This window comes from Lynx canadensis, chromosome X (genome assembly GCF_007474595.2).
Source record: "Lynx canadensis isolate LIC74 chromosome X, mLynCan4.pri.v2, whole genome shotgun sequence".
NCBI lineage: Eukaryota > Metazoa > Chordata > Mammalia > Carnivora > Felidae > Lynx > Lynx canadensis.
The window spans coordinates 6,021,493-6,047,992 of record NC_044321.2 but is presented as its reverse complement, the minus strand read 5'-3'; the positions used below and the strand labels follow the sequence as shown (position 1 = coordinate 6,047,992).

The following is a 26,500-nucleotide window of genomic DNA, read 5'->3' as shown; positions in this document are numbered from 1 at the left end:
CACAGAATGTATTCCCCTTTGGTTCAAGATAAAATGAGAATCAAGTTCTGGTGGCAGATTGGTTCTATCATATGTGGATATTTACTCATCCAAAATATTCATTGAATACTCACTCCTTACTGAACACTAAATTTGGTCCTAGGATACACTGGTGACCAGAACTGATCTGTCTCCTGTTCTTGTGGCCCTATTGTCTTTAAGAGGAGACCAGTGCTTCAAGAATACAGGAAGTACTATAAATAGGCACAGGAAAAGGTGACATAATTGGCAAAGATTGAGCTGATAGGGAAATGTAATGTAAGTTCAGTGGGCTAGTATATTTTGATTTTGTGCAAGAAGTCATGGAAAAAGTAGTAGTGTGAAATAAAAGAGCACACCGGCTTTGTCAAGACCTCTGTGTTTATTTCCTGGTATATCAGTTATCTGTGGCTGCAGAATGACTCCCTAGTACCTTAAACAAGCTTCTATTATCTCATAGTTTCTGGGGGTAGGAATTTGGCAGCAGCTTAGCTGGGTGGTTCTGACTCAAGGTGTCTCATGAGATTGCAGTTAAGATTTCAACGCTGGCTGAAGTCATCTAAAGCCTTAATTGAGGCTGGAGGGTCTGCTCTCATGGCTTTTGGTAGAAGGTGGCTGTTCTCTCTGCACTTTGGCAGAAAGCCTCTGCCCAAGTGGATGTGTTTCATGGGCCGCTTCGGTATCTTCACAACATGGCGGTTGCCTTCCCCCAGAGTGCGTGATCCAAGAGAGAGCAAGATGGATGCCATAGTGCCTTTCATGACTTTGTCTTGAATATCACATATGTTCATTTCACTCTTATTGTATTTGTTGGAGGCAAGTCACACACTCAAGGGAAGGGGAACTAGGCTCCACCTTTTTTTTTTAATTTTTATTTTTTGACATGTATTTATTTTGGAGAGACAGAGCACAAGCAGGGGAGGGGCAGAGAGAGAGGGAGACAGAGAATCCGAAACAGGGTCGTGCAGGCTCTGAGCAGTCAGCACAGAGCCCAATGAGGGGCTCAAACCCATGAACTGTGAGATTATAGCCTGAGCTGATGTCGGATGCTTAACCGACTGAGCCACCCAGGTGCCCCTAGGCTCCACCTTTTGAAGGGAGAAGTATCAAAAAAATTTGTGGACATATTTTAACACCATTGCACTCACCGTGGCTCTGTTCTTTTCTAGCTGTGGGATTGTAGGAAAGCTTCTATATTTCCCTGTGAATTTTAGTTTTCTCGTATGAGAAATAAGTTTAATGACACCCATATCACAAGGCTGCTCAGAGGATTAAGTGAGACCATAAGTGAAGGAAACTTTGCAAGTTCTAAGGAGTTATGTAGAGGTTAGTCATTTAGGAAAGAGCAGAGAAACATGGAAACCCACACTTACAAATTCTCATTGATTCACTTTAAGAAATTTATTGAGCTCTGAAACATTTCTAGGATAATTCAGGAATGCTCTAAGCTATGAAAGACTTTCTTCACTTTTTCATTTCCTTTCTCTTCTGTTAGAATTCCAGTTTGATATGTGTTGGAACCCCTTGATATTCCTTTGCTTAAACTAATTTTTAACTCTAAGCTTGCTTGTTCTGGTAGATTCCTTGATGCAAACTTCTAACTGCAATTTCTTTTCTTGGCTGTGTTCAGCTGAGAGCCGTTTCTGTCTCTGAATTTCAATGACATTTTTTTTTTTTATCCCCAAGATGTCTAATTTATTTTTCCCATCCACCTGTTATTTTCCTTTACTCCCAACATGTGTTTCCATTCATAGATATTGCTGATGTCTGCACATCAGGAGCTTACCAATCGAAAGAGTTAGACCAACACAGACATGCGAGAAGGGATGCTAAAGAAAACAACTGGTGGGTGCCTGGGTGACTCAGTCGGTTAAGTGTCCTACGTCACCTCAGGTCATGATCTCACGGTGTGTGGGGTTGAGCCCTGTGTCGGGCTCTGCGCTGACAGCTCAGACCCTAGAGGCTGCTTCGATTCTGTGTCTCCCTCTCTCTCTGCCCCTCCCCTCCTCATGCCGTGTCTTCCTCTGTCTCTCAAAAATGAATAAACGTTAAAAATTAAAAAAAAAAAATCTAAAAAAAAAAAAACCCAGCTGGTGACAAATGAAGGTATGACTTCTGTTAACAGAGAGCAACTATTGAGGCATCAACGTTACATGTATTCACTGTGCTGTTGAATTGTTGTGAGTGCTATTTTTAGCCTCATTTCTTCCTATTTGTCTTTAATGTGGATGCCAATAATTAGTGATGCTCTGAGTTCCAGCTAGAATGGGCATTTTTTTGTTTGTTTGTTTGTTTTTTAGTCTCTGCTTTCTGCATGTCTGCATTGGTCTAACTTTTTCAGTCTGTAAGGCCCTAATGTGCAGAGATCAGCAATGTCTCTGATTAGGGCATTAGTATGTGCTTCCTTTTCTGTCCACCTTTGAAATCTCATCTGCTGATCTTCCTAAATCCATGAATATGACTTCATTTCCATCAGAGTCCTTACTTGCCTGTTTTGGATAGTTGTACCTCTCTGAATATTGGCCATTTTCACCTTTACTTCTGCCCCTATTAGTCTCATTTCCCCCTCTCTCTTTCCTAAGGTCATTGTCAAAAAGGATGAGGAAAGTGCCTGCAGAATGACACAAACTTTCTTGACTCATTCAGGCAGTCTTCACTGAGCACATATTCTGGTCTTGGTAACTGACTACTATGCCACATGCTATCAGCTTGAAGACAATGGCTTTTACTTTTCCAGAACTCACTGTTAAGTGTTTCTGAAAATACCAGACTTGCTCATGGATGTTGGAATAATTTAGGCTTCTGTAATGGGAGCTATGGTGATGGTGCTTTGGCTCTATGCATTGCTATTAGGGATTATTAATACTGTCTGGTATTACCCAGACTGGTTACCCACTTGGGTGGACACAGGTACCTTTTGTTTTTTCTGTACAACTTTGACTTGAAGTGAGAAGATCTGGATCTAATATTAGCTTTGCCATTGACTAACAGTGATACAGCCTGTACAGGCTGAGTATAAACATTGCTCAGCATGATTGCTGCCTTACATTGCATTTGCTGAGTGAATCAACAAAGACGTGAACAAAATGATGGTAGGACCTTGGGTAATTCAGGCAACTTGTCTAACCTTCAGATTCATCATTTAAAAAATCATATAACTGCATTAATGCTCTTTAAAGTCTGAACTATAACTCTTTAAAAATGTTTATTTTTGAGAGAGAGAGAGAGAGAGAGAGAGAATGAGAACACAAGCAGGGTGGGGGCAGAGAGAGAGGGAGATACAGAATCCAAAGCAAGCTCCAGGCTCTGAGATGTCAGCACAGAGCCTGACATGGGGCTCAAACCCACAAACTGTGAGATCATGACCTGAGCCGAAGTTAGACACTGAACTGACTGAGCCACCTAGGTTCCCCTATTTATTTTTTTTTTTTTTGAGAGAGAGAGAGAGAGAGAGAGAGAGAGAGAGAGAGAGAGAGAGATTGATTCCCAAGCCTGATGCAGAGCTCAATCTTATTACCATGGGATCACGACCTGAGCCGAACTCAAGAGTTGGATGCTTAATCGACTGAGCCACCTACACGCTCCTTTAAGGTTTTAAAATAAATTTTTGCATACTGGACTAGATATCTTGGAAAAAAACCCCAGACAGGTCAAAAGTCTACTGTAATGTATATTATAGTTAAATATAATTCAGTGATGATTTCTCAGGAAGTAATTTTTTTCAAGAAATGTATATAAACCCTAGAAGATATTTTTATTACTATCATCATCATCATAATTGTTATTCACCTAAAGGTGCTTTACCTTGGCAAGCAGTTACAGGATTTGTCTATTTTATGCTTAGGTGTATTGATCTCATTCAGACTCCCTTATCCTTACAGCAGGTTGGTGATTTGACAATTCCTCAGAGATCACTTTTTACTCCTTACATTTATTAGAATTCCTTTCTCTGTGAGTTTTCATAAATGTTTGTAGTGATGAATTGGTGAGTGTCTAGCACAAAAGCAAATGAACTTATTTTTCACTCTTCCACAGTTTCTAGAAGATGGCTTGCCATTAGCAAAGTAAGGTCACTTTCCCGATGTTCAAATTGCTAAGTTTTCCCTAGTTACATATTTGCTATCGACTTCCATGGATTGATTTCTATTTTAGGAATTGATTCTAATTTTTTTATTTTTTATTTTTGAGAGAGAGAGAGAGCAGAGCAGAGGAAAGAGACAGAAAGAGAGAGAAAGAGACAGAGAGAGCGAGAGTCCCAAGTAGGCTCCACACTCAGCACAGAGCCCAACGTGGGGCTTGATCCCATGACCCCAAGATCATGACCTGAGGTGAAATCAAGAGTTGCTCAACCAACTGAGCCACACAGGCACCCCTGATTATTTTTTTTTCAAATTTTTTAACATTTAATTACTTTTGAGAGAGAGAGAGAGAGAGAGAGAGAGCGTGAGTGGGGGAGGGGCAAAGAGAGACAGGGAGACACAGAATCCAAAGCAGGTTCCAAGCTCTGAGCTGTCAGCACAGAGCCTGACATTGGGCTCGAACCCACAAACTGCAAGATTATGACCTGAGCCAAATTCGGACACTGAACCAGCGGAATCACCCAGGTGCCCCTAGGCACCCCTGATTCTAATTTTGCATTGGCTACTGTGTCTTTGACCTGAAAACTGGTCAAGAATGTGCACAATGGAATACACAGGGCTGGAATACACAGGACTAAAACAGCTCACTCAGTCTGTCTTGATGCTGCTTGATTTCTCACCAATCCATCAGTCCAAATCTGTGACCACACACATTTCCTTAAAAGGCACTCTGCTTTGAGAATCTCTTGCAGTAGCTGAATTGGACAGGTACTTGGGTTTTCACTTATACTCTTGTAAGTCAGGAAACCCCCCTTTGGATGTACTTCTTTGTACATTAATCACGTGTGGTAGTGTCACTGCCATGTCTGTTGGGCTTCTGCGATGTCTGAGGGATGCGGAGTAAGGTATACAACACCTGTGCAGGGGAATCCCAGGTTTCTTGTGAATTCTACTTTGTTCCACCCCATCGAATAGATGATAAAATACCTGTTGATAAAGCTACTGATAACAGGTGCCTTTTTGTGTGTGTGAAAATGATCACGGATGCAGAGCAGTGGTTAAGGGTATAGGCTCTGGTCTCAGACCTCATGGTTCTGAATTCTTATCCTGCCGCAGACTAACTCTATGGGCTGGGCAGACTTCCTTTACTCTCTCTCAGTCTCAGTTTCCTAACAGTGAAAGGGGGGAATGGCCCACATGGTTACTGGGCATTGAATGAGTAATGCTAATGGAATAGTTGAATGCTTAGATCAGTAATCAGGTCTTAGAAAATGCTCAGTTAACGTGAAAAATAAAAGGCAAACAAAAAGCCAATTGGTGCCATTTCTTTCCCTGTGATGTAAAGAATAAAATCTAGAAATACAAGGAAACAGAATAGCTACTGACTAAATTTACTTCCTTTTATCCCCCCCCCCCGCCCCAGCTCCAGGATATTTCCTTGTAAAATTAGAGAGTGCACTTGGGGATAAGAAGGTGATGGTTGTGGGCAGAGAAATGTCTGGGTGAAGAAAGGACTATTAAATAGACATTTTATATTTTGGGTAATTACCCAGAATACAGAAGGCAGTTTTCCATGCTTGGGAAATTCCCTGCTACAGTGGGGGAACCTTCTTAATTTTTGTTTTAAATTTTATTGTGCATGACAGGCTGTGTTCCCTTTAGAGGCCATCTGAATACTGGATTTGCCCATATAATTTCATGAACTGAGTTATTCTACTCATCTGTGAGCTCTCATACATTTGATTCCATGAATATAATTGGATACATTTGGCTAAAAGACGTTGGCTAACATGATAAGAATTTCATTTTGGTGTAGATGTAGCAAGATTGGAAACATGTAGCAAGGTACAGCAAGTCGGTTCATAGGATTTTATAAAGAAAGAAATAGTTTGTTTCTTAAAAATTAAGAGGGCTTGGCATATATCCAGTATAGTGTTATTCATAATGTACCTTTTAATATTCAGTCTGTTGCATACAAAGTAAAGAAAAAAACATGAGTTTAACCCTTCTTCAATGCAAATATTTGATAGACCATTTAAAATTTTATCTCAATATTTCCCCTCCAATTCAATTAAGCTCTGAACCTTTCTTTTGTAGAAAAAAAAATAAATCATACTCTAGTCTCAATTTAGTATTTTTTTGTCAATTAGATTACATATCATGTAATTTCATAACTGACCTAGGTTGTTGGCAACTGTATTTAGACAGTTATGGAAAATTTTGGAGAGCCATATAGACTATCTCTACACCCTTGATCAAAATACAATCAGAAAAAGGAACTTTGTAGCAAGAGGTACAGTAGTTGTAAGAAGAAAAAATTTAATTGATGTGCAAAATATCCATGTTTGGTTTTTGATGCTTTAAAGACTATATATATAGTTTTTTTTTTAAATTTTTCAAATGTTTATTTACTTTTGAGAGAGAAACAGAGCATGAGTGAGGGAGGGGCAGAGAGAGAGAGGGAGACACAGAATCTGAACAGGCTCTGAGGTGTCAGCACAGAGACTGACGTGGGACTCAAAACCATGAACTGTGAGATCATGACCTTAGCTGAAGTCAGACATCAAACTGACTGAGCCACCCAGGCCCCCCCACCCCCCCAAAAAATATATTTAAAAAAAATTTTTTTTTTCAACGTTTTTATTTATTTTTGGGACAGAGAGAGACAGAGCATGAACGGGGGAGGGGCAGAGAGAGAGGGAGACACAGAATAGGAAACAGGCTCCAGGCTCCGAGCCATCAGCCCAGAGCCTGACGCGGGGCTCGAACTCACGGACCGTGAGATCGTGACCTGGCTGAAGTCGGACGCTTAACCGACTGCGCCACCCAGGCGCCCCCCCAAAAAATATTTTATGTGATCCACTGAATAATCTGCGGGAAGGGTTGATACCTTGAAAAATTTTTTTTTCCTGTTGGAGTTGAGTCCTTTTCTGGGTAATCTGTGCTTGGTGTATATATGTGTGTGTGTGTGTGTGTGTGTGTGTGTTCAAATTAATAGAGCTGTGTAACATGTTACCCCCAAAATGTAGAGGCTTAAAACAATGGTCATAATTTCTTTCTTTTTTTTTAAAGTAGTCTGCTCCTTCCACCCTTTTTTTTTTTTAATTTTTTTACATGTATTTCTTTATTTTTGAGAGAGACAGAGCACAAGTGGGGGAGGGGCAGAGAGAGAGAAAGAGACACAGAATCGGAAGCAGGCTCCAGGCTCTGAGCTGTCAGCACAGAGCCCGATGCAGGGCTCGAACTCACAAAGGGTGAGATCATGACCTGAGCCGAAGCTGGACGCTTTAACCAACCAAGCCACCCAGGCACCCTGGTCATAATTCCTTATCTCTTGGGTTTCTGTGGGTCAGAAATTTGGGCTCAGCTGAGTGATTGTGGCTCTGATCTCTCAGGAGGTTGCAGTCAGTTGTTGACTGGAGCTGCAGGCATCTGAAGGCTTAACTAGAGCTGGGGTCTCCTTTCCAGGCAGCTCCCTCAGTTGTCTGACATGTTAGTCCCTTTCTACATGGCGTCTTCACATGCTGCTTGAGTATCCTTGCAGCATGGTGGGTGGCGTTTGACAAATGGGTGTGTTGCAAAAGACCAAGGTGGAAGCTTTAATGCCTTTTATGGGCTCTGCTTGGAAATCATACAGTAGTATTTCTGCTGTGTTCTGTTGGTGCAAGGCTCGTCCTGGTTCGGTGTGGGAGTGGATTATGAGAGTATGAACTCCAGTTGGTTACCATCATTTGGGTCCATTTTGAAGGCTGGTTACCATGGTGCATGTACTTACATTACATGTTTTAACCCACATTTTAGAAGTTTTCAGTAAAATACCAGTATTGGACATGATCTACTTAAACATACTTAAACACAGGAACAGCAGAGAAAAATGATTGAAGGTTCAAAACAATGAATTCAAATACAGCCAGTTTGAGAAGTATGAATGTGTTCTGCTTTTGAATGAAAGAGCATTTTTATTTTTATTTATTTTTTTAATATTTAACATGCAATTTTATTACTGCTTTTATAATACATGGCATGTATTTACTTAAAAAGTATACTCTAATTTTATAAAAATTAGTTATTTAATATATAACTTTGACTTGCCATCCTTTCACATTTATTGCTTTCTACTTAATAGCACTCTGTAATATATTTGCTGTGCCTTTATTTTTCTATGGAATGTCAACAATGTGACTTACAAGCAAAAATGTCAGTGTTTTCAGATAAAGATATCTTTATAAAGTTGTTTGTGGAATACAGTTTTTTTCTCATTTATTTTATTTTTATTTTTTTTTTAATATATGAAATTTATTGTCAAACTGGTTTCCATACAACACCCAGTGCTCATCCCAAAAGATGTCGTCTTCAATACCCATCACCTACCTTCCCCTCCCTCCCACCCCCATCAACCCTCAGTTTGTTCTCAGTTTTTAAGAGTCTCTTATGCTTTGGCTCTCTCCCACTCTAACCTGAAAGAGCATTTTAAAAAAAGTTTTTAAATTTACTTTGAGAGAGAGAGAGAGAGAGTGGGAGGGGCAGAGCGAGGGAGGGAGAGAGAGAATCCCAAGCAGGCTCCATGCTGTCAGCCCAGAGCCCGATGCAGGGCTTGAACTCATGAACTGTGAGATCATGTCCTGAGCTGAAATCAGGAGTTGGTCACTTAACTGACTGAGCCACCCAGTCACCCTGGAAGAGCAGTTTTCAAGAAATTTCCTCCTTAAATGGATAAAGATATGAAAATTTTATGTATGCAATTATTCTTAAGCTTGGAATGATCCTTTTTCTCCTTTGCTTGGCTGGAAATTATGCATACTTAAGGGCCTCAATGCCTGTAATGGCAATTCAAGTAAACAGGTCATTAGCTACAGAATACATTTGTATGTGCTACGGTTTGATAATGAACGTATTCACATGGAAAAGAATCTGGGAAATTCAGGATTTACAAGCAAGTTAGAGGACTCTACTGTGTATCTGACTCCATGAAGTCTCTCTAGCCTTGGGAGCTTTCAAAGGCGTATGTCGATGTTTTTAAAGATAGCAGAAAAACCCAAACTGCCTGCTCTGGAGTGTTAGGAAATGCACTTAGTACAGCTTCATGAGAAGTGGCTTCAGAGTCTTGAGGTGGCTCTGCCACATGAAGCTTGGCCTCACGTCTCGTTAAAGTCATCGTTGGGACAGAACCCCGCATTCCTTGTGGAGGAGGGAACAGGAACAAACTGGAGAAAGAGGTGGTTGGAGAAGAAGATTCATGGAAGGAAAGTAATACCCACAGGAGTCCAGGGTGTCTGTGATTGGCTTTCCTCACGGGTGTTTTATGTCACCAGATTTCATCAATGGTGTCATCTGGGTGCAAATGTATCTTTTCAGGTTTTCTGTTTCCTTGTGTGTTTTGCTTGTTTTTTCTTCTTTATTGAAACTGGCTTTCCTGAACATCCAAATTTGGAAAATGGAATAGTTGGGGCTGCTTTCCATCTCGCAGGATCTGCCGTGAAGAAACAAACAGAACAAAACAACATACGCCCCCGCTACCCACCCTCAACCTTACCACTGTGATAAGAAACTACAAAGACATAGGGGGTTATGACGAAGTTGGGCAATTTTTTTTTTTTTTTTTTTTTTAGTGTTTATTTTATTTTTCAGAGCAGGGGTGGGGAGGGGCGGAGAGAAAGGGAGACACAGAATCTGAAGCAGGCTCCGGGCTCTGAGCTGTCAGCACAGAGCCCAACACGGGGTTTGAACCCATGAACCGTGAGATCATGACCTGAGCTGGAGTTGGACGCTTAGCCGACTGAACCACCCAGGCACCCCTAAAGTTGGGCAATTCTTGGAAAAGATTTAATAATAATTTATCTTTAAGGGATCCAAAATAAGGTATGCAAGTGAGATGGTATATATTTTTAATTAGATTTTTTTTTGGAGGGGATAGATTCTTGTCCAGGCTCCATTTGCTAGAGGCTTATTTTTATCTGGGTTCTTCCTTTTCTAAAACTGTCGGAGAGAATTATTTTCTCAGGACATCAGATTCTTGGCTCAAGCTGTAACTAGACCGGCTGTAGAATTTTTTTTTAAGTATCTTTTTCTTCTTGTTTCTCATCTTTTATTTCTCAAAATACATGTGCTTTTTATAGATATGAGAGCAATTTTCAGATTGGGCTCTCTGAAAATAGTTTGAATTGGAATATATTAGGGAAAAATCATAATTTACCCACAGAAGCACATCATGCTTTATTTTATTAAAAGCAGTACAGAGAGGCTGCATGTAGGAAAAGAAAATGAGGTGGAGATTTTTCTCTATTATTTAAGCCACAGTATTCTTTATAGGAATAGTTTTTAATGTTAAATGGACACATTACAAATAAATTTAAGCACAACTTTCTCTTCTGTTTCGCTTTGTTTATATTTCTCCTCAAACATCCCCCTGGGGATTGAAGAAGACCACAGGGTCATATTTTACAAGGGTATCCTTTTCCAACTATGGAATTAACCCTGTAATTCTCTTGTCCACTCCCACTGACTCTCTTCTGTTCACTTCCTTTATCCTTCTCCTCATCATGACAGTATTGCTTGAACCTTTCATGTCCAGTTTAATTTCCATATTGCATGAAGTTGTTACTTTTCATATAGTAACATTCTGATTGCATCCTATCTGTCCAAAAGTTTGGGAATAGTTTTCATTACCATTAGGTGACGTCCAAAGCCCTCTAGCTCAAAAACCAGGTACCATGAAACATGCGAATGTCATATAACCCAATCACTGCCATTGTGGGATTTTGCCCTAGACAGATGAGTTTATGTTCACACAAATATCCATACATCAACTTTATTTGTGATAGCTCCAATTTCTCGTGTCCTTCAACAGATGAATGATTAAGCCAACAGTGGTCCATCCATACAAAGGAATAATACTACGCAATAAAAAGGAACAGACTGTTTATAGTCACAGAAACATGGATGTATCTCTAAGGAAATAAGCTAAGTGGAAAAAGCCAATCAGTCATTAGGTGGAGGCTGTTCCCAAGGCAGAATAATTCCTCGGTATTTATAGCTCACTGCTCATAAGAGCCCAGTGGGATACTGTCGCCATAGAAAGTCCCCTGGCTGACACTTGTTAGGTGTTGGCAGCTGGAAGACAGTCTTGGAGACATGAAAATGCATGTGTCAAGGGAATATGGATGAGCACAGAAAGAGCTTCCAACCGAAAATGAAATTAAGGAATATCCAGAAAGTAGAGGGAAAAAAAGACAATGGATAACAAGAAAGGATAAGAAAATTAGAGGACCATTTGAGGAAGCCCAATACATAAACAAAAGCAATTCCAGAACGAGAAAAAACAGGAGAGAGGGAATAAATCATAAGTTATTTTTTTTTCAGTCCAAAAAAGTGATTTCTGTTTCTGATAGGAGCACGGCAGAAGCTTAGTTCTGAACTGTCTCCTTCTGGAAAACTTACACAGTTACAAGGAAAAACAACAGCAACCTACAGGACACATTTTCAGTGAATCTGGGAAATAGAGAAGAACCTGGAGACTCCAAATTATAAGCACAGCTCCCAAAGTCAGAACCAGCAGGAAGCCTGAATGGAAAGTCATGGCAGTTTTATGTAATCATAGTATAAACATAGTATAATGTACCAGGGAAGGTTTGCGTGGGAGTCATCCACGTGGAGGTGCTGTTTAAAGCCATTGGAATGACTGCTTTGCCAAAGAGAGGAGAAAGGGCTTATGTCGGTGTTGTTTTAACATGCTTACAGATCACCTTGTCATAGGGGATCTTGTCACAGCCTTGTCAGGACTGGGACCTGAAGTTCTGCGTTTCCAACAGGCCCCTGGGTGATGCTGATGCTATCTGCCCATGAACCCTGGGAATAACCAGATCTACAGAGCACACTTTGAATAACAAGGCTTTAGAGCAGGGTTCTCAGCTCTAGCTGCACTTTCTAAGCATCTGGGGAGCTATAAAAAGTCCTGTTTCTCAGGCCTCATCCCAGAGAAGTCCATCAAATCTGTGGGGACCCAGGCATCAGTGGTCAACTGCAGCTCTAAAGGCAGAATATGGGAATTAGGTGTTAAGCTAGATGCACTAGGGGCCACGAAGGTACCTTAAAGAGGGAAACAAGTCAGGTATAGTGGGGAGGAGCTAGCAGCCCCCCAGACCATGGCCATGTGGAAATGTGGGCCTAGTTGCTAGTAGATATTCCAGTTATTCAAGATGGCCAGGCATTTGGGTGCAATGCAGAATGGAAAACAATGCATTTTTATGCATTGCCACCCAATCCAGATTTTTCTGCAACACTGAGTGGATAGCATTGGGCAGACTAGAAAACCTGCTGGCTAACTTGATGGCAACTGCTGAATTAAGATGAGAGCTCGAAGTGTGCTGGAAATGTGTTTGTCATCCTAATGACTGAGGGTTGGAAGGTACACTTGGCAGGGTTCAGGGATGCCAAACACCTGTGGTGCTGGGGTAGCTCTGTACCATGAAGAACAATGGAAAAAAAAAAAAAGAATAATGAAGACTTGTCCTGGCAAAATGGCAAATGTCCCTTCAGAGAAAGAGGCACATTAGGGCTTGGGGAAGACAGTTTGAAAAAGTGACTAGATAATCCAGGTTTCTCGACCTTGTTTCCTAGGATACAATTATCTGTATCTGTCCATCTCTATCTCTCTATCTATCCATCCATCATTATCTATCTATCCATCCATCTATCATGAATCCATCCATCCATCCATCCATCCAACGTCTATCTAGTATGTATCACCATACACAGAAAAAAATTTTTTTTTTCTGGTAAAGAAGTATGTGAGGCAATGGGAAAAAATGAATAGTCAAATTGTATTATCATAAACTTTTTTTTTTCAGTTTGACATTGACTATATTACACATTCTAAAGCTGTGTTCATATTAAGCCATAAAAGATTCCACAAGCATCTTCACCCAGGCAGCCACTTCTCTACTTTCATGATAATATCTTTTATCCATTTGTTAGTCCTGCATAACATACACCTTTATACATTCCTGTTGAGACTGCCAGCATGGTGGCCATAATTCATCCCAGCTTTCTACTTTTACTTTTCATTCACGTAATTCTCTACTCTTGTTAAAGTTTTAAAAAATGCCCAATGATATACAATGAAAATCATTCTTTTTCTCAGCCTGCTTAAGTAGGCTATATGTCTGGTGAGGCTTTATGGACTTGTACGGTAAAGATATAACTTTATATTATATAGAAGGAATATGGGAGAACTGTTGCTGACTAAAAGGCATCTTACTGGAGAGTGACCATGTGCACTGAAGAAGGAAAATGGAAGTAGGATTGGATTACAAGTATGAGGTTCTGTAATGGGAGATTCCGAATGCCAATTGGCCATTCATTCCTGGAATGCAATGCATACCAGCACCGCAGCTATCCAAGTTTGATTTAAGTTTTTACATGCTCACAGTTTTGTGAATAAAGTAAGATAAAAGTAAAATAAGAAAAAATTAAAATAAAGAAGAACCTATAATGCGGTGTGTCTAAGGGCTGTCCTTGATCACCATCTGAAGTCATCTTATTCATTTCCATCTCAGCTCCCAGTACACCAGTCATCTTGGATTAGCCTCCCCAGCCCTCATATGGCCTCTTCCTAACTTAAATAATTACACCTGAAATGGACTCATTTCCAAATAGAGTCATGTTCTGAGGTACTGGGGGTTAGGATTTCAACACATGAATTCTGGGGGGACGCAATTCAACCCATAACACGGATATGCAATACGTATGTATTGAATGAATGAAGAAAGGTAGGGAAAGGGCTTGCCTGGGCACCATTCTACTTCCAAGTGGTCAGGACACTGCATGTGTCTGATTACATCTACCCCAGGAGTCTGTATTCTGTAAAATGTATGAGTCAATGATTGTAACTGGATTCTTTATAAACACCAAAAGGTGATTCCTTGAGTGACATGAATGGTGACAGTATATACATTGCCAGTGGTTTAATAACAGATAAAGTGTAAACGTGTAAAGAATTTTAGGAAGACCATCCAGGTACAGCTAGAGAGTGGCTTTTGATGTGACCTGTTGGTTCCTGAGCTGAACCTGCAAGTTTGGACCTTGGGGACACTGCTCTCCAATGTTTGAAAACTCATACTAAAGCCCAAGTTCAGGAAATTGCCCCAAGCCCTACCTATGCTCTCTGCTTTGGATCCCCAGACTTTCCTGTCATTTGGCTCCTAGCATCACTCTGAGTTTCTGTTGTCATCTGACCTTTTCCGTCTTCTTAGTCATCCTGTATTTGTCCATCCCTGACTTGCCACTTACTTGTATCACAGGACATAAATGTGTGGCAGAATTCGTAGACATTTTGCATATAATTTCTCAAAAGTTCTAACTTTATTATTTTTTTTAACGTTTATTTATTTTTGAGACAGAGAGAGACAGAGCAAGAACGGGGGAGGGTCAGAGAGAGGGAGACACAGAATCCGAAACAGGCTCCAGGCTCTGAGCTGTCAGCACAGAGCCCGACGCGGGGCTCGAACTCACGGACTGCGAGATCATGACCTGAGCCGAAGTCAGCCGCTTAACCGACTGAGCCACCCAGGCGCCCCAAAAGTTCTAACTTTAAACAGGAACTTTCTGTTGTGTTTATAGAAATGTTGACACCTGCACATCTATTGTGCTTGCTCCTTCTGTTCCCAATCGCTATCGACAGATTTGTGTAATGCTGGAACTTCTGTAGTTGCTGAAAAATAAGCACCATGAGGGGAAGGAATCGTGTGATTTTTTGACTGTTTTTTTGAGTTTTTGATTTTTTTTCCAACTGTATTCTCAGTTCCTGAATATCACTTGGCACATATTTGTTTTCTTACAGAGATTCCTTTCTTGCTGGGGACCTAAGTACTAATCGCTTCAGCCTTCAGCAGAATGATTGAAAATAACTAATGTGGACATTGTGGGAGGCATTTTATGTACTTTTATACTTTAGGCTGTGGGCTGTAAGCTGCTGGGAAAATGTTCCTCTATCTTGTCAAATATATTTCCTATATACTGTTTTCTGGGTCTGTAAATGAATATCTTCATTTTCAAGACAACCATGTGTCTACTCAGAGCCAGCTTCACATTCAGGTAGGATTTTCTTTAAAACGCTTCAAATGTGAGTTCTTCCCATGTGAAACTAATACTAAAAAATTAGCAACTTATCCAAAGTCACTTGGCTAGGGAGTGGCAGAAACAGTACTCAAACCAGGCTTTCTAACTCCAAGCTCCGTGTTCTCTCCAGGAAAATATTCAAGTGACGGTTTTCCTTAAAAGACAAAAAAAGGAAAGAGGAAATGCACACATTTTACAATTCATAGATCCAAAACTGGGAGCAATCACCCTATTCTATAGCTGGGGAAACTGAAGCCCAAAGACTCCCTCAAAAGGTCACAATACTGGGACAAGAGTGTCTAGAACACATGTAATAGAAATATAATGCTGGCCTTAATGCCAGCCATAGTGGTAATTTAAAATTTTCTAGCACTGTCATTAAAAAGTGATAAAAAGGGGCGCCTGGGTGGCTCAGTCAGTTGAGCATCCGACTTCGGCTCAGGTCATGATCACGTGTGGGGCTCTGGGCTGACAGCTCGGAGCCTGGAGCCTGCTTCGGGTTCTGTGTCTCCCTCGCTCTCTCTGCCCCTCCCCCGCTCACGCTCTGTCTCTCTCTGTCTCTCAAAAATAAACATTAAAAAAAATTTTTTTTAAGTGATAAAAAAACAGACAAAATTAATTTTAATAATACAGGCCACTGATCTAGTACATCACAAAAATATCATTTTAGCACATAATAAATACATAAATAAATAAATAAAACTAAGTTTTTTAAGTTTATGTATTTATTTTGAGAGAGAGTGAGTGGGGAAGGGGCAGAGAGAGAGGGTGGGAGAGAATCTCAAGCAGCCTCTGAGCTGGTGCAGAGCCTGATGCGGGCTTCAATCCCATGAACCCATGATCCCATGAACCATGAGACAATGACCAGAGCTGAAATCATGAGATGCTTAACTGACTGAGCCACTTAGGTGCCCCAATAAATAAATTATTAATGGATATTTTGTATTCCTTTTCTCATACCAAATCTTCCAAATCCTGTGTGTATTTTATACTTACTGCACCTCTCAATTCAGGCTCGCCATGTTTCAAGTTCTCCAAAGCTGCACGTGGCCAGTGGCTACCCTCTTGGACAGCATAGCTCCAGGACAACCCTGAAGCCCTTATTTTCTTCTCAGCAAATGCACAGTGCCTCCCAGACTTACATGTCATTGGAATTCATAAAATAATAATCATAAAGAGCTGGTGCTTATTTTGAATTACTGTAGGTGGAAGAAGGCAGGAGTAGCAACCACCTGGGAAGTATATTTCATTCGTGGAAGATGTTTTAAATTACAACTCCTGTGCTAGTAATGCAAATCAGTAACGGAAACTAGATTATAAATTTCACAGTGGGGCATAATATTGAAAATATTTGTGTTCTGAAGATAAAGATGAGTAATGTACTTTTGACGTAATGCTTCCAGGACTTCTGATTCTCATTCTTTGAGCTATTTTCAATTATGGTAACATTTCTATCAAAGCTCACTCCCTTCTCCCTGGTACCCCTTCCATGCACCCAAGGAGCAGCACATAGGCTCTCGAAACATCTTGGTAGAGGAGCTGCCCCCTTTTCCTCACTTAAATCCACTCTAATGCTACCAGTTCAGTCTTTCCCTAAAATATGCCCAACAGAACAACAATTCTGTGGAATGTGGTTAAGGATTCTACAAGGCAAAAGAGTTTCTGTGTCCAAATGAGTTTGGACAATACAGGACTAACCATATCTGTTATGACGGGATTTGGTTGGATGTGACAAAGTCGACACACAGTTTTAACTAAGCAGGAATTGATTTCTTCTCACATTATAAAAGATCCAGACATAATCCAAGGCTGCTGCAGTGACTTCACACTCTCCCCAGTATCCCAGACTGTCTCCTTCCTCTCTCCAGCTTGAACTTTAAAAAAAAAAAAAAAATTATGTTTGAGAGAGAGAGAGAGAGCGAGAGAGAGAGCGAGAGCGAGCACAAGCAGGGGAAGGGCAGAGAGAGAGGGCCACACAGAATTCGATGCAGGCTCCAGGCTCTGAGCTGTCAGCACAGAGTGCGACGCAGGGCTGGAACTCACAAACTGAGAGATCATGACCTGAGCCGAAGTTGGATACTCAACCCATTGAGCCACCCAGGCGCCCCATTCAGCTTGTACTTTTAATCCTCCTGCTCATTGCTTCCTACTTGCAAGATGGCTTCCCCAAAAGTATATGTTTTAGGCTCAAAGAAGAAAGGAGGGGTGGAGGGCAGGAGGGATGGAGGGATGAAAGGAAGAGGGTTAGGAAGGATGGAAGGAAGGAGGGATGGTGGAAGGAAAGATGCCTTCATCAGAAAGCTAAAACTTTCCCCACACTCTCTAGGAGTCTCCTAGTTAAGTTTCATTAGCTGGAATGATATCCCAAGGCTACCTACAGCTTCAAGAGAGTCTCGCAAGATGTATATATTTTAACAGAGCACATTATGGTGGTAAACTAAATCACACGGCTCTTCTTAAGAATGAAGGAGGAAATGGAATCTGGGATGCTCAGCATGTGCCACATGGAGTTTTCTTAGAGCCTGATTTTTTTTTTTTTTTTGTTTTGTTTTTGTAAGATTTTGCTTTGTACATATCAAATGGGGTGGGGGGCGGTATTAACCTGCTTTCTTGACCAAAGGGATCAAGGACCTGCACGCTGACCTCTTCCCTCTGCCTCCGCCTGGAACACAGATACCACTTCTGGAGTGACAGCGACCATGTGGCCGGAGCCAGTGCAAGTCCCCGAGAATTCCAGAACCGGCCGCCCTTCAGTGAACGCCAGCCACTACCTGCGAGCGGACTGCGCTTACGTGACAAACTGCAAGTCTCCATCAGCCCAGGTAGCAAGCCTCCCCGGCAAGCTGCGCTGAGAAACCAGCCTGCGACTGCAGCTGGCCCTCCTCGGCTCCCGACAGCCTCAGCGGCCGGCCGCGCGGGCCCTCCTCGGCTCCCGGCAGCCTCAGCGGCCTCAAGCTCTCTCTCCCTCAGAGCGTCCTGCGTCCAAGGTGGCGGCGCCGCTCTGGGGGTCACCGGCGCCCTCCCTGCCCCTTCTCGCCCCTCACAGCCCACGCAGCGGCCCTGCCACCCCAGGGCAAGCACTGCGGAGAGATGGGCCTGGCCCGGAAGCAGGGGACTCGGGGTCGCCGTAACCCACCCTCCGTCCTGGGGGCGGGGGCTCCAGCCTGGCGCCGCCCCCTGAGGGGCGGAGGCCTGGAGCCCCACGTGCTACGCCCCAACTTTCCAGACCTGCACCCGAGGGAGGAGCCCCGAACAGGTAGCTTTGAAGGCCGCCACAGACCTGGGCGATTACCCGCACAGTCCGCCTGTGGTGGAGCGTCGCCTGAGGGCAGGCTTCTGGTTTCACAGTGTGGCGGCGGCTGGATGCACTGCGGCCGGAGGCTGGCGGGCGCTGGCTGGCTTTCTTGTGAGAACTCTAGATCCAGAGCGTTCCGTGGCAGGAAGCTTGCCTCCACGCAGGAACGGGCTGTGGCATTCGTGCAGGTGGGCCTCGCGCCGCAGCCAGTGTTGCGGGGAAGGCTCATGGCACCTGCGGGGCCACTGCGCGCAGCATTAGGCTCTGACGCGAGTGTGGGTTCCTGTTCGGCTCCCTCGTCCGCTTGACCGCCCGGAGACCTACCCTGAAGCGGTTCCTTTCTCGAGGGTGGGTTCTCCTTCCGGCTGCTGCCTGCAATCCTGCCCCAAGTGACCCGTTTGGAACGACTGTACTGCTGTTTGACTCCAAGCGTTTCTGACTGGGAATCTCTAGCTGGTTCCGCCACTGAAGGCTTGGACGGACGGCCTTCCATCTGTGATGTCTTCGTTATCGTGGACTCTCTGCCATGCACCTGTGGATGTTCACATTTGGGCTGGTGGCCATCCTGGTACCCCGTGAGCCAGTTTCTAAGCCCTAGACTCCTTCTTGACCCTGCTTTTTCCATCAAGGGTCCAGCATGACCATGGGTTTCTGGCAAATTTTCTCTTCGTTTTCTGGGAAACTGTATGGGGTAGTCTGCCTCCGAGATGGCCCCCAGTAATTCTTCCCTCTTTTTTTTTTTTTTTTTAATTAAAAAATTGTTTTTTAATGTTTATCTTTGAGAGACGGAGCACAAGCAGGGGAGGGGCAGGGAGAGGCAGACACAGAATCTGAAGCGGGCTCCAGGCTCTGAGCTGTCAGCACAGATCCTGATGTGGGGCTTGAATCCACGAACCATGAGATCATGACCTGAGCTGAAATGAAGTTGGATGCTTAACCAACTGAGCCATGCAGGAGCCCCTTTAATTAAAAAACAATTTTTTTACTGTTTATTTATTTTTGAGAGAAAGGGAGAGAGAAAGGGAGACAGAGCACAAGCAGGGGAGGGGCACGGAGAGGCAGACACAGAATCTGACGTGCCTCCAGGCTCCTCTGAGCTGTCAGCACAGAGCCTGAGCCGAAGTCAGGCGCGTACCTGACTGAGCCACCAAGGGGCCTCATTTTTTTTTTTTTTAATGTTTATTTATTCTTGAGAGAGCGAGCGAGCGAGCACAGGGGAGGGGCAGAGGCAGAGAGAGAGGGAGACACCGAATCCAAAGCAGACTCCAGGCTCTGAGCTGACAGCACAGAGCCCAATGCTGCCAGAACTCACAAGCCGTGAGATTGTGACCTGAGCTGAAGTCCTGCGATTAACACCCGAGCCACCCGGGTGCCCTTAACTCTTCCCTCTTGATATTCGCATCCCGTGCACTTTTCTCCACCTTGATGCACGCTGCCCAGTACGATATTATGACTGAGAGAACATGGAAACGACGAGGTGTTACTTTGGAGGCTAGGTCATAGAAGGCATTGCCAGTTGTGCCTTCCTCTGTCCTGGATCACTGGCTCTGGGGAAGACAGTTGTCACGAACACAGTTAAGCAGCCTCGTGAAGAGATCTTTGTGGTGAAGAACTGAGGCCTCCTGTCAACAGCCATCACCAGATTGCTAGCTCTGTCCACATTCCATTTTGGAATTGGCTCCTCCTGCCCCCACCAAGCCTTCAGATGAGCACAGCCCTGGCGGACACGTCCCGGGAAACCCTGAGCCACAACTACCCAGGTAAGCTGTTCCCAAACCCGTGGTCCAGGGACACTGTGGCAGATACCTGTCATTGTTTTACGGTAAGTTTTCATGCAATTTGTGAGAGGGCAGCAGAAAACTAGTACATAATCGCTCAGGGCCCAGCCATAACCTCCAGAAGCTCCCGCAGCGGCCCCTGCCCTTTTGCTGGGGCACAATCACATCTGTGCTACAAAAGCGCCCGTATGATATTTCCCATTTGGGACCTAAATAAGTACCTTTCAGCACTTTTTCAGTACTTCGGTCCTTACTAATTTGGGAAAATGAGAAGTGGTGTGCAAACTCAAAGAAAAAAGGCAAAATAATATTTTAAGATGTCATTGATGTAAAAAATATAATAGAATTTTTAAAGATGGGAAAGTTCAGCCTCGTCAAGGAGCCAAATGTTTCCCCCCTGAGGTTATGTGAGGCTCTGGAAGGGTGCCACGGCTGCCAATTTTTGGGAAGCCGTGGAGCCTGCTGGAATTGAGTATGAGGTCTCCTTCATTCCGCTGTGTACTCTGGAAGGTGAGGTGTGCTTCCTTTATACTTGCAAAGATACGCCATTAGAGCCCTGCCCAGGAACCAAAAGGGAGACACACAACTGTTAGGTGAGAAATTGTGTGTTTTCATCCACAAACAGTAACAGGTTTGCAGGTGTTATATATATACGTGGGTGAGGCAGGCTGAGTGGGTAAGCATCCGGCCTGGCTCTGTGGGGCCCTAGCATGTTCCTGATGTGCCACTCTGCTCCTTTGTGAGGTGCGAGATACAAGGTTATCAGAAGGGTTGAGTGAGAGTTCCATGGCACCTCCTCCATTCTCTTCTACTTTCATCCTGATCGTGATAGATGATTGTGTTGCATTATCACACACGAATGCGGTTGTAAGGGACAGGTCGAACGGCACACGGTGCATTGCAAATAGAAACCGAGCCCCATGAACCTCCGCTGGCATTTAACCTAATCCGATCACAATGACAGCACGTTCCCTTAACATGATTACCACAGAAATGGGGCCAGGGACTACACCAGTGTTACTCTAAATTTTTACCTTGTTTGGTAAGTACAGACTATCTTTTCATTGTGATTATTGATTATTGTTAAAATGTAATGATCTCTTCCTTGGGCAGACAAGATGAAAGTGAAATATAATCTTTCCTGTCGTCCCTGAAATGAGAAAGTATAGAAACAGTGTGTTGGGGTGCCTGGGTGGCGCAGTCGGTTAAGCGTCCGACTTCAGCCAGGTCACGATCTCACGGTCCGTGAGTTCGAGCCCCGCGTCGGGCTCTGGGCTGATGGCTCAGAGCCTGGAGCCTGTTTCGGATTCTGTGTCTCCCTCTCTCTCTGCCCCTCCCCCGTTCATGCTCTGTCTCTCTCTGTCCCAAAAATAAATAAACATTGAAAAAAAAAATTAAAAAAAAAAAAAAGAAACAGTGTGTTACCCCAGGGGATTTTGCGCGCGCGCACACACACACACACACACACACACACACACACGTGCACATGCTCCCGTGATTTTGGAAATGCAATGCTTCCATATGTTGGCTTTTTTTCTTTTTTCTGTTGACGAAAGCTCACAACTTGATGTTAACCCCTAATGAACATCTCTGTAGTTCATCTTGTTAACTTTTGAAGATGTGGATCAAAAATGGTGTTAAAGTCAACTGGAAACCTCACAGAAGGATGGATGCTAGACAGCAGGACTGAGTGGATATAACTCTCTCACTGTCTCACTGGGTTAAAACCATACCAATGAACAGAAGGAAAATCTCTCTCATTTTCAACAGTTGGCTTTGAACATTAGGTTTCATTTATAAGCTGATTTGTCCGATTACTTACACTTGTCTGATAGAAATAAGAAACAGAAGCCCGTCTGAAGCTGCTGCCCGGCTGTCTCCTTGGGGACCGTGCCTCACCCCTCCTCTCCTGTTTGGACCCTGCAGATACGTATTGTAATAGGGACGTTAAGGATGTTTGCTGCAGCACCCAGACAACCGGGAGACCGCCGGCAGGTTCACCGGTGTCACTCTCCTGAGAGCACAGTTTGTCTCGGTAGTACACTTACGGAAGAGTAGAGACCTGAAGCGACAGGAGCAGCACAGTGTGCTTATGAGGGTTCTCATCCCCTCAGGCTTCCTGGAACTCTTGAGTGACGATTTCTTGGTTCACATCCAGTGGGGCCTGCAGGTGGGGAATTGGGTGAGAGAATGTGCTGTCCTCCTCCTTCCCACTCTAACCCACACCTGGGCCCCACCTGGGCACCTGCCCACCTGCCAGGAGGACCTGCTTCCTGATGTCAAGGGCACACAGGAGGACAGGAGGTACCCTTCACTGCTTTCTCAAGTGATGGAATTTTGTTTTCTTGTTCTAGTTTTGGCTCAGGGAGAGCAGGACTGGTCCCTTTGGTCCGGGAGCACACCTCGGAATACATGAGGTCTGGGTTTGCATGCTCAGTTACGGTCAGCACGTTAGTGGAAGGTTAATGTGGGAGATGCACACACCACTTTCCTCTGACTCGCTCTCCAGTTGTGGCAAGCTTCCTTGTGCATCGTAGCAGCTTGAGAAGGCCAGGCCCTCACTGGGATGAGAGAACACGTGACGTCTACCACCCCCCATGACTCATCACAGGGCAGTGATCAGTAACCAAGGAATACTGGAGGACCAAGTTCAAAGTCTCAGTCTTTTTTTTAAAAAATTTTTTTTTTTTCAACGTTTATTTATTTTTGGGACAGAGAGAGACAGAGCATGAACGGGGGAGGGCCACAGAGAGAGGGAGACACAGAATCCGAAACAGGCTCCAGGCTCCGAGCCATCAGCCCAGAGCCTGACGCGGGGCTCGAACTCACGGACTGCGAGATCGTGACCTGGCTGAAGTCGGACGCTTAACCGACTGCGCCACCCAGGCGCCCCCAAAGTCTCAGTCTTTAAAATGTTGTTACCTCAGCTCACTTTTATTTTATTTTATTTTTTTATTTTATTTTATTTTATTTTATTTTATTTTATTTTAATTTTATTTTGTTTTTTAAAAGTTTATTTGACAGACAGAACATGGGGAGGGGCAGAGAGAGAGGAGAGAGACAGAATCCCAAGCAAGCTCCATGCTGTCAGAACAGAGTCCGACTCAGGGCTTGAACCCACGAACTGTGAGATCATGACCTGAGCTGAAATCGAGAGTTGGACGCTTAGCTGTCTGAGCCACCCAGGCACCCGTTCCTCAATCAGTATGCTGTTTTTAAAGTTTATTTATATTGAAAGAGAGAGAGAGAGAGAGAGAGAGAGAGAGAGAGAGAGAATGAGTGAGCGAGCAGGAGTGGGGGAGGGGCAGAGAGAGAGGGGTAGAGGGAGAGAATCCCAAGCAGGCTCTGCATTGCCCCATGCAGAGCCCCATGCAGGGCTTGAACCCACGAACCATGAGATCATGACCTGAGCCAAAACCAAGAGTTGGATGCTTAACTGAGCCACCCAGGGGCCCCCTCAACTCACTATTTTAAACAGTGACCTCTGCCTTGCAAGAAGCCTGTGAAGTCTGTAGCCCATTCAATTGTCAGTTGTTGAGGAAGAGTTCACCATACTAATATGTGTGGTTGTATATGTACGTGTGTGTATATGAGTGTGTCTGTGTGTCTTGTGTATATGAATGTGTGCTTAAAAGAGAAACTGAGAGGTGTTAAAAATTTTAAGAGAGTATTTGAACAAAAAGTATTTCCAATCAAGTGTAGCACGCTGGAAGTAGTTAGGGCTCCACTGACAGGACCTCAGGGAGAGATTTTGGTTAAGAAAAGGCAGAAGTAAATCAAGGAAACTATTGATTGGCTAATGCTTCAAGCCTAGTTGGCAGTTTGTGATTGGTTGTTGATAGGTTGTTGTTACAAAATCAAAATTTTTTTTTTCAACGTTTATTTATTTTTGGGACAGAGAGAGACAGAGCATGAACGGGGGAGGGGCAGAGAGAGAGGGAGACACAGAATCGGAAACAGGCTCCAGGCTCTGAGCCATCAGCCCAGAGCCTGACGCGGGGCTCGAACTCACGGACCGCGAGATCGTGACCTGGCTGAAGTCGGACGCTTAACCGACTGCGCCACCCAGGCGCCCCATAAAATCAAAATTTTTTAACTTTGAGGCATTTACAAGCTGACATTTTGGTTTGCTTACTCAGGCTGCTAGGCCGTTAGAGCCCCCTGAACCTGATGTCTCCCTTGTTTAATTAATTTAACTGTGTGTGCATGCACAGGCATGGGTGTGTTGCATGTTTGTATGCATGCGTGTGCTTGTGGGATTGCAGGTGTGTACGTAGCGGTCCAGCACATGTGTATGTGCACACGTGTGGTGGTGTGGGCACACATGTGCACATATAGGTGTGTGCACACATCTGTTTGTGTGTTCACGTTTACCCACCATACATAACCTGCGGTAACCACTCTTGTAGTTTGGGTTTTGTTTGTGTTCCCCCTGTCACTGTGATGTTTGTATGTAATCACAGTATTTTGGAGTCTCCAAACACTAGACTCTTAGCTTCACAGTTAAAGGGTAGGGAGGAGCGTACTGATTATGGAGCGCAGAGGTTGTTTAAACTAAACGCCATAGACGAGGAGTGGCAGTTCTGGGATCAGGCTTGTCCCTGCTCTTAACAGGAGGCATCTGTTGCCTGGAGACCAGAGTGCAGGACTCAGCTATCAGATGTGCAGGGCTCCTGCGAAGGGCAGCGTGGGCACCCGACTGGGGCTCGTGGGAAGGGTGGCACGGGGAGCCCGTCCACGGCTTGTGGGAAGGGAGGTGCGGGGCACCCGTTGGAGGTTCATGGCAAGGGCAGCAGCTCCCAGGATGGAGGTGCTCCTGACTCCGTGTATCTCTAGACCCTCAGGTCTCCTACTGCTGTTCAGACTGTGGGAACAAGGGCACATTGCTGTGTAGGACAGAACGTAACTGCTCAGACCAACTGAAGCTTTAAGGTAGTTTTTCTTTTTCCTTTGCTTCTCTCTGGTTCTTCTCCTTTCCTTCTTCCTCTCCATCCCCTTCGTTTCCTTTCTAGCTATCCCCCCACCCTTCCATCTGTGTTCTCTTCCTTCCTCCTTAATCAAATGGTTATGAATCCCTCTCACACAACCCGATGAAAACGTGGTATGGTATGAACCTGGATACGTAACTGTGTCTTTCGTATAGCTATAACATTTACTCTTTAGGTTTTTCTTATATTCCCATTAAAAATTTTTTTTCTTACTAAGTCGTCTTCTTAAAATTTTTTTTTTTTCAACGTTTATTTATTTTTGGGACAGAGAGAGACAGAGCATGAACGGGGGAGGGGCAGAGAGAGAGGGAGACACAGAATCGGAAACAGGCTCCAGGCTCTGAGCCATCAGCCCAGCGCCCGACGCGGGGCTCGAATTCACGGACCGCGAGATCGTGACCTGGCTGAAGTCGGACGCTTAACCGACTGCGCCACCCAGGCGCCCCTAAGTCGTCTTCTTAAATGTAAAACCATAATGTTCCCTCTGTTTCTGCTTAGCACTCTCTGGACCAAGAAGGCTCTAAACTATGTATGGGGCTGGTAGAGACAGCCATGGAAACACAGCCGAGGCTGATTTGAGTGCTTTAAGGAGCTAGAGTCCACGGAGGTCAGTTTATTAGAGTTGGTTATATAGATGAGTCATGGTACAGGCTGGGAAAGATGAGAATAGAAGCCCCCACAGTTTTTTGGTTGTTTCCTATACCAGGCAGTTTCACTGCTCTCCTTGCACCTTCACACTTCATTCTTAGCCCCCCCTCCCCCCCGATGTCCTGATTCAGGTTCTCTCCATTCTTAGCCCCACCTTGATGTCCTTACTAAGGGTCTCTCTGTTTACTGAGGCTCAGAGAAGTTAAGACACTTCCTCTAGGCCACACAGTAACCGGGAAGCTGAGGTTCTAACCTAGGCAGCCTGCCTCCCATCTGAATCTAAAATGTGTAGTAATCATACAGGTATTAAAGAAAATGTAGGGGCGCCTGGGTGGCTCAGTCGGTTAAGCGTCCGACTTCAGCTCAGGTCACGATCTCACGGTCCGTGAGTTCGAGCCCCGCGTCGGGCTCTGGGCTGATGATGGCCCAGAGCCTGGAGCCTGCTTCTGATTCTGTGTCTCCTTCTCTCTCTGACCCTCCCCCGTTCATGCTCTGCCTCTCTCTGTCTCAAAAATAAATAAAAAAACGTTAAAAAAAATTAAAAAAAAAAAAAGAAAATGTGTAGCAAGAAAACACCAG

The 26,500-nt window shown here is 44.0% G+C and overlaps 1 long non-coding RNA gene across 1 annotated transcript in view; it reads left to right on the top strand.

Moving 5' to 3' along the window:
* The first annotated feature begins 19,822 nt into the window (after positions 1 to 19,822).
* LOC115507702 overlaps positions 19,823 to 26,500 on the top strand; it is a 362,835-nt gene continuing 356,157 nt past the window's right edge. The window contains exon 1 of the long non-coding RNA XR_003966774.1: positions 19,823 to 20,267. This is a non-coding gene — a long non-coding RNA (uncharacterized LOC115507702). The remainder of the gene's footprint in view (positions 20,268 to 26,500) is intronic.